General features: G+C 33.5%; 1 long non-coding RNA gene across 1 annotated transcript in view; it reads left to right on the plus strand.

The window, feature by feature from the left end:
- Positions 1-321: 321 nt before the first annotated feature.
- Positions 322-8516, plus strand: part of LOC130825827 (uncharacterized) — a 15019-nt gene continuing 6824 nt past the window's right edge. Inside the window, exons 1-2 of the long non-coding RNA XR_009046966.1 lie at positions 322-615; positions 812-871. This is a non-coding gene — a long non-coding RNA (uncharacterized LOC130825827). The remainder of the gene's footprint in view (positions 616-811; positions 872-8516) is intronic.

Below are 8516 nucleotides of genomic sequence, written 5' to 3' on the forward strand. Positions count from 1 at the left end.
TAAAAACCTTTAATTTTTGTTATAATAATTAAAGTAGTTGAAAAAAAAAATTTAGACTGAACACTATATTCGTCTTATTGAAAGACTAACTCATATAAGACTTGTTGTTAATCACAAAGTATATCTCTTATTATATGCAACATAAAAACTTTTGTCAATGTTGTCGAATTGTAGGTAGCATTATATTTTTATTATCTTTTATCTTTCCTTTTAAACTAAAAGATTTGGATGAACATTTACTGTTCACAATTTGTGACACTGTTCACATTTTTTGTCTACTGTTCAAAATTTTGCTACTATTCATCGAGAAGGGTTTTGCACTACCTTTTGGATACCTTATGCGTCCCTTTGTCCCCTCAACCCAGCCAAACAACTCGACATAAAAATCAGAGCTTTCTCTATCTAAAATCCTTATCCCTGCCGTCATCGCCATCGTCGCAAGCACAATTACGTCACCGCCGTCAACCATTGCAACACCAGCTCCTACTTTCTCTTCTCCACTCACTTCTTCTCGTTCACAACCTTCTCCCCCTATCTTCACCTCGGCTCCTCCTTCTACACCATCCTAAACGCCGTGCACTTCAACATCAACACCATCACCACCAACACCGCCAGGTACACTCATTTTCTCTCATGTTTTGTGCTTGCTTTATCTTATTCTGATATTCTCTGTTAATAAATTACTGACTCATTTCACATAGGCAAAACATTTGAGGCTTTTCTCTACTTTCAGATCCTACTTCATATTTATTTCTCTTTATCTCTTATCTCTTCTCAATCTCACTTTTTTTTCATTCTTTTCAATTTTTAGATCAAATTGGTTTTCTTCAATAGATTTCTTATTACTCGTTGTACTTCGATCACTTTTCAGGTTTGTTTCTTTATTTGCTATGTTTCATAATTTTACTTATAATTTGAATTTCATTGTTAGTATGATTTGAAATATTTATTTTTATTCAATGTATAATGGATGAAAAAAATATATGTTTTTATTTGATTAGGTTTAAATATTGTGGTTCTTCTCTTTTATTTTATATTCTAATTGCTATTATTGATTTCAGTAAAGAGGAAGATTTTTTCTGAATTTTTTTGTTCACTTGAAAGATTAGATAGGATTAAAAGGAAATTAAGAATCAACTTAATGTGCTATAATACACACTTATCAGAGGAGTTACAAGATTCCTCCCATTCACCTTTCCAACCGGCCCCCTTTCCCTTCCCACTAATAATAATTTTTTTAATTATTTAATTGTTATTATTATTATTATTATTATTATTATTATTATTATTATTATTATTATTATTATTATTATTATTATTATTATTATTATTATTATTATTATTATTATATTATTATTATTATTATTATTATTATTATTATTATTATTATTATTATTATTATTATTATTATTATTATTATTATTATATTATTATTATTATTATTATTATTATTATTATTATTATTATTATTTTATTTATTTATTTTTTAATTGGAAAAGAAACACTATGTGATATCAACGTACGTGATAAAACACGTTACCGTTAATTACATTTTTGTTTTTATATTTAATTTAACTTACTTCTTATAATTGTCCATGTAAATAATATAATTTAATAATACTTATTTATTTTATTTATTTTATTTTATTACATTTTTTAAAACCCGCTAAATTACGGGGTGTTACAAACTACCCCCTTAAAAAAAGTTACGCCCTCGTAACTTGCATGACAACGAGAAACGCAGAACACACTTGCTAACATAACACGACACTTGCTAAAAAGCAAGACTACAAGCCAAAGTGGTTTATCATCACTCGCGCGAAATTCCTATCGCTTTCTATCCCCCTTAAGAAGTTACGTGCCCGTAACGCGACTAACCTGAAAGAGGTGAGGGTACTTTTCTCGCATAGAGTCTTCAGTTTCCATGTAACCACTTCACGCTCGTGATTTGACCACAGGACTATTACCATAGATATATCCTTCCGTCATGTACTACAAACCTTCGTGTCCAAGATTCGAACTAGTATCTCCGAATAAGACAAGAATGTATCTAATTCTAAAGGTTTGGGATCTTAGACATGAGAGGCTGTGGCATGATACCGCTTTAACTCAGACACATGAAAACATCATGTACCTTTTCTAAGGAATTTGGAAGGGCTAACCGATATGCCACTTTACCCACACGTTCCAAAATTTCATATGGTCCTATGAATAGAGGGCTCAACTTTCCACGAGCACCAAAACGTACTACTTCGTGCATGGGTGATACGCAAAGTAACACCCGTTCTCCCTCGGTGAACTCTTCTGGTCGTCACTTCAAATCAGCATAAGACTTTTGACGATCTTGTGCCGCTTTTAAGCGATCCCTTATCAACTTCACTGAGGAGAAAAAGATGCAACGTTTTGAGCTAGGTTTATCCTTTGATATTCAAAAACATATTGAAAGTGATCGTTACACACTCTGGAACAGATGTACAAGCGAGCATCTCAAATAGGGAAAATTATAGGAAGGAGAAGGAAAGAGAGAAGGGTAATATCCCCGAGAAGAGGAAAGAAGGTGCCAGTCAGGCATCAGGGACTCCGTTAGGTTTTTATAAAAAGAAGGCATGCACATTCGGCAATTTTCAAGGAAGTGAATCTAGTGCAAACACTAGATTTAAGGGAGAAGCAAATCCTGCAAAGCGACTATTGGACCGAGATGGCAATGAAAGGAAGTATTTCTGTAGGAGATGCAAGAGAAATCATCCGGGAAAGGATTGCGATGGGAATTTGGTTGAGTGTAATTTTTGCCACAAAAGGGGACATAGGGAGTATGAATACTACACTAAGAAAGGGAGTGGAAGTCAACAGCCGGGTGGGCAACACCGGCAGCAGAATTCAAACAACTCCGGAAGGCAAGTCAATCTGCAGTACGGAAATGGTAATCATGGTAATCAAGGACACACTCTGTACTTATGCCACATCAGCCAGGAAGGGAAGATGAAGGAAGATCCTAAGGATATCTCATATCGCCGTAGTGAAGGAATTCCTGGATGTTTTTACTGACAAAATTTCCGGTATGCCACCTCAACGGGAAATTGATTTCACAATAGACTTGGTGCCTGGGACGGGACCGTTTTCTAAGGCCCCGTACCGCATGGCTCCAAAGAAGATGGATGAGTTAAAGTCTCAACTTGAGGAATTGTTAAAAAAAAGTTTATATCCGACCTAGTGTTTCACCTTGGGGCGCTCCAATTCTGTTTGTGAGGAAGAAAGATGGTAGTTTGAGGTTATGCATTGACTACAAGGAGTAAACAAGGTAACCGTTATGAATAAATACCCGTTACCCCGGATAAACGATTTATTTGACCAGTTGAGAGCAGACGGGATCTTTTCAAAAATTGACTTAAGATCGGGTTATCACCAGCAAAGAATAGCTGAATGGGATATACATAAAAAAGTTTTTAGAACACGTTATGGACATTATGAGTTCATCGTGATGCCTTTTGGGTTGACAAATGCTTCAGCTGCATTTATGTGTTTGATGAACCAAATGTTTAGTGCGTACTTGGATAAGTTCGTGGTTGTCGTTATTGATGACATATTGGTCTATTCGAAGGACCGGGATGAACATGAGAAACATCTACGATTAGTCCTGCAAACCCTGCGAGAAAACAAGTTGTACGCAAAATTGTCAAAGTGTGAATTCTTGTTGAAAAAGGTATTATTTTTGGGCCATTTTGTTTCTAAGGAAGGTGTTTCGGTGGATCCGGCGAAATAGAGGCAGTTCGAAGCTGGTCGTCACCAAAGAATATCACCAAAGTACGAAGTTTCTTAGGCTTGGCTGGGTATTACCGTTGTTTTGTCAAAGATTTATCGCGAATTGCTCAGCCTATGACTTCGTTGATGAAGAAAGAGAAGAAGTTCGAGTGGACTGACGAGTGTGAACAGGCCTTCATGACTTTGAAGGAAAGGTTAACTACGGCCCATGTTCTTACTCTACGTGACCCTAAGTTGGATTAACTGTTTAAAGTGACGCATCGAAGAAAGGATTGGGTTATGTACTGATACAGGAGCGTAAGGTGATTGCTTACGCATCACGACAACTGAAAGTACATAAAGTTAATTATCCTACTTATGATCTGGAGTTAGCTGCTATAGTTTTTGCTCTCAAAATATGGCGGCATTACTTATATGGCGTTAAATGTAGGATCTACACTGATCATCAAAGTCTGAAGTATATCTCTATACTCAGCCAAACTTAAACATGTGAGTCGGTGGTTAGAGTTGATGATAGATTATGATCATCAAAGTCGTTGTCATAGTCCCGTTTATTAGGATGACTTCACCGAAACGGTGACTTTGGGACCTGATTTGCTCTTCCGGATGACTGAGAAAGTGAAGTTGATAAGGGATTGCTTGAAAGTGGCACAAGATCGTAAAAAGTCTTATTCTGATTTAAAGCGACGATCAGAAGAGTTCACTGTGGGGAAACGGGTGTTACTTCGCGTATCACCCATGCACAGAGTAGTACGTTTTGGTGCTCGTGGAAAGTTGAGCCCTCGATTCATAGGACCATATGAAATTTCGGAACGTGTGGGTAAAGTGGCATATCGGTTAGTCCTTCCAAATTCCTTAGAAAAGGTACATGATGTATTTCATGTGTCTCAGTTAAAGCGGTATCATGCCGCAGCCTCTCATGTCTTAGATCCTAAACCTTTAGAATTAGATACATTCTTGTCTTATTCAAAGCAACCGAATCGAATCTTAGACACGAAGGTTTGTACTACACGACGGAAAGATATATCTATGATAAAAGTCCTGTGGTCAAATCACGAGCGTGAAGCGGCTACATGCGAAACTGAAGACTCTATGGGGGAAAAGTACCCTCACCTCCTTTAGGTTAGTCACGTTACGGGGACGTAACTTCTTAAAGGGGGTGGAAGGCGATAGGAAATTTCGCGCCACTTTAGCTTGTAGTCTTGCCTTTTAGCAAGTGTCGTGTTATAAATACTGTTTTGTTTTATTACACTTTCGCAATAATCACAGATCGATAGATTTCCGCTTTAGCATTACTTACTACTATATTATATAACCTTTATTTAGAAAACATGTCCCCTGCTTTTTTACATGCTGGAAGCATGGTTCGGCATTTCCTTACTATGAAGCCTTTTTTATTATCATGTTACTGTTTTCATATAAGTGCAACATTACAATAACATATAATAGAAATAAATTTATAACAATTTAAATAAAAATAATCATTTATTATTAGACTAAATCAAAAATTAGATGGGTCTTTGAAAGTTAATAGGAGGTTGAATACTCTTTAGAGGGGGGGGGGGGGGGGGGGGAGGGGGGGTGAATAGAGAGTTTGGGCTATTTAAATTTTGTCTTGCAGTTTGTCTCAAGAGTTTGAGGAGTCTGTCAAAAATGCTTTCTGGAACAGTTTTGAGCCAATTCGTAAACAATAACGTATGTGCGAAAAAATAAACTTTAAAGTATAACACACGATATGTTAACGAGGTTTGGTTCTAACCAACCTACTCCCCGCCTATGGGTTCTCTTTCAACCCGTAGGATTTCAACGCCTTTTATTAATCCGACTTTAATACAAACAAGAAGATCTCACTATCTCCTCTCACCACGTTCTTCCCCTTGAAGAACCGTATTACAAGTCCCTTTAATAAAAGCAAAATCTCAAATCTCACAATAGAGATTCACAAGTTGAACACTTTGAAAAGTATTCTTGATTAGGCGTATTAAACTTAATCTAACTCTTTTTAAAACTCTTAAGCCTATTACAAATGTAAGAGTTAGATGAACTAAGAATTAAGAATTACGAATTACAACTCTTAGAGAATTTCTAAATCTTAAGTCAAGAGAGAAAGTTGTAAGAAGTGGTGCATCTTAGTTCTGAAATGAAGCCTCATATATATATAGTGTTACGCCTCAACACATCTTGCAAAACAAGAAGGCTCCTTTCCGTTATTTTCTGTTGACCTGGTCATTCTGCGCCTGTCTTCAAGATCTTGATCTTAACTTAAATCTGACGTGTATTTACAACTAAAATAATTTCGTCATTACGTGCTGTAATTTGTGTTTAATATCTAATGCTATGCTGCCACGTTAGTACTCATACAAGATATTGAATTATAAGCACAAACCAGATTTATCAACGTTTAATTAATTAATCAATCAAATTAATTTCTATTATTAGTATTAATTCCAATATCATCCTATTAATAGAAAACTCTATAATCTTGCATAACAACTAATTCAAATCAAATATAGCCATGTACTATAATTAGCAAAACATGTTTACCTTGTACTATATTTAATCATCAAACTAATTTAAACTCATATTTACATTCAAGTTCAAATGTAAAACATTTAAACGTTAAACAAAAACGTGTAATAAAATATTCAAACTTAATTTCAAATAATATCCAAGTTAATTTTAATGAACCTTGACTTATTAAAATATTTCAAATATAATTTCAAGGAACATTGACCTATTAAAATATTTCGAATATAATTACGAAACTAACCTGATTGTAAACGTAATTATCTTCAAGACTTTGAAACTTATTTCAGGACTTATGAAATTAATTCTAAGATAAACTTAAGTTCTTTAAGTATATTTCTACGTCTTCGAACTTAAATATATACTACTAATCAAATATATATCAAATATGATTTTAGACTTACTTAAATAACTAAATGTAATTACTTAATTTATTTGTTTAATCAATATGTGTTTTGAATTATCATCATTAACGAGAATTAAGTCTTCAATCTCCCTTTATCATTGTTTAAGAGAGTTGAGTCTTCCATCTCCCCTTGATGAAAGTCAAAACCATATTTTCCTAAATCATATTTCTAAGTTAATATGAACTGAAAACATGATAAGAATAAACAATATATCTTTAAACAGAATAATTTTAAGACTTTATCATCAATTAGAATGTTCTTCAAAATTTTAAAAACAATTTCAAAACAGAACAATATGAAAAACAGAATAGTATAATCCAGTGAAATTTCATACTTCATATCATCACAATCATTATTTATGCAAACAAATATCCAATCATAATACATGCAAATATAATAATCATTATTGTAATGTAACATCATATCAAAACTTTAATATCAAAGACATGATTATCAAACATTATGATCATCAACAATAATCAATAATCAGCAACTATCAAATTTTATATCTATAATTTTCACAAATTTTCTACAAAATTTTCATATCTCCCCCAAGTATGAATATCATATCTCCCTTAAGCATGAATGTTAAGCATGAATACAAATAGCAATAATTAGAACAATTCATTTATAAATCAGAGCATAACATTCAACAATATATCCAATCATTCAGCAATATATCAGAGCATAATATATCAGAACATCTAAAAAGTATAATATAAGCAACATGATATATGCAACATGAGTAAGCATGCAAATAAAATATAATATACTATAATATACATACATAAACATCTATATATCTCCCCCTTTTTGACTTTCATCAAAAAGCAAACAGGAAGAAGCAAAATGTTGGGATTTGTTTAAAATAATTGTTTGCCGAAATAAATAAAAATTGTTCATCATCCATCAACAATAAAAACTATTTCATGCATAAACACACACATATAATCACAATTAAAATAAATAATATGTGATGCTCCCCCTTAATACATACTTGGTATTTAAGTAATCAACGTCTCAATCCTTTTACTCATATGCCATTACTCCCCCTTAATTCATGCAACATCATTTAGCATGCCAAGTTCCATACGTATATAAGCAAAATGATCAGCAGTTAAAGGTTTTGTAAATATATCCGCTAACTGATTTTCAGTAGATATAAAAGATAAAGAAATACTACCTTTTTCAACATGATCTCTTATAAAATGGTAACGTACCTCAATGTGTTTTGTACGAGAATGTTGCACAGGATTCTTTGTAATACAAATTGCACTTGTATTATCACACTTTGTTGGTATACATTTGAAATCAATTCCAAGGTCTCTAAGTTGTTGAGCAGTCCATAAAATTTGAGAGCAACATGCACCGGCAGCTATATATTCAGCTTCAGCTGTAGATAAAGCAACTGAATTTTGCTTTTCAGAATTACAAGAGATCAATGAATTTCCTAAGAATTGACACGATCCTGAGGTGCTTTTTCTATCAACCTTGTATCCAGCATAATTAGCATCTGTAAAGCCAATCAAACTAAAATTTCCACAACTAGGGTACCATAGACCAAAGTCTTTAGTCCCATATAAATATCTAAAGATTCTCTTAACTGCTGTTAAGTGAGATTCTTTTGGGTTAGCTTGAAAACGAGCACATAAGCAAATACTAAACATGATATCAGGACGACTAGCTGTTAAATACAATAAAGAACCAATCAAACCTCTATAAGTCTTTTGATCAACACTCTTACCATTTATATCTTGGTCCAGACTTAGTGTTGTACTCATAGGCGTATTAACTTCTTTACATTGATCCATATTGTACTTCTTT

The sequence above is a fragment of the Amaranthus tricolor genome, chromosome 10 (genome assembly GCF_026212465.1).
Source record: "Amaranthus tricolor cultivar Red isolate AtriRed21 chromosome 10, ASM2621246v1, whole genome shotgun sequence".
In the NCBI taxonomy this organism is placed as follows: Eukaryota; Viridiplantae; Streptophyta; class Magnoliopsida; order Caryophyllales; family Amaranthaceae; genus Amaranthus; species Amaranthus tricolor.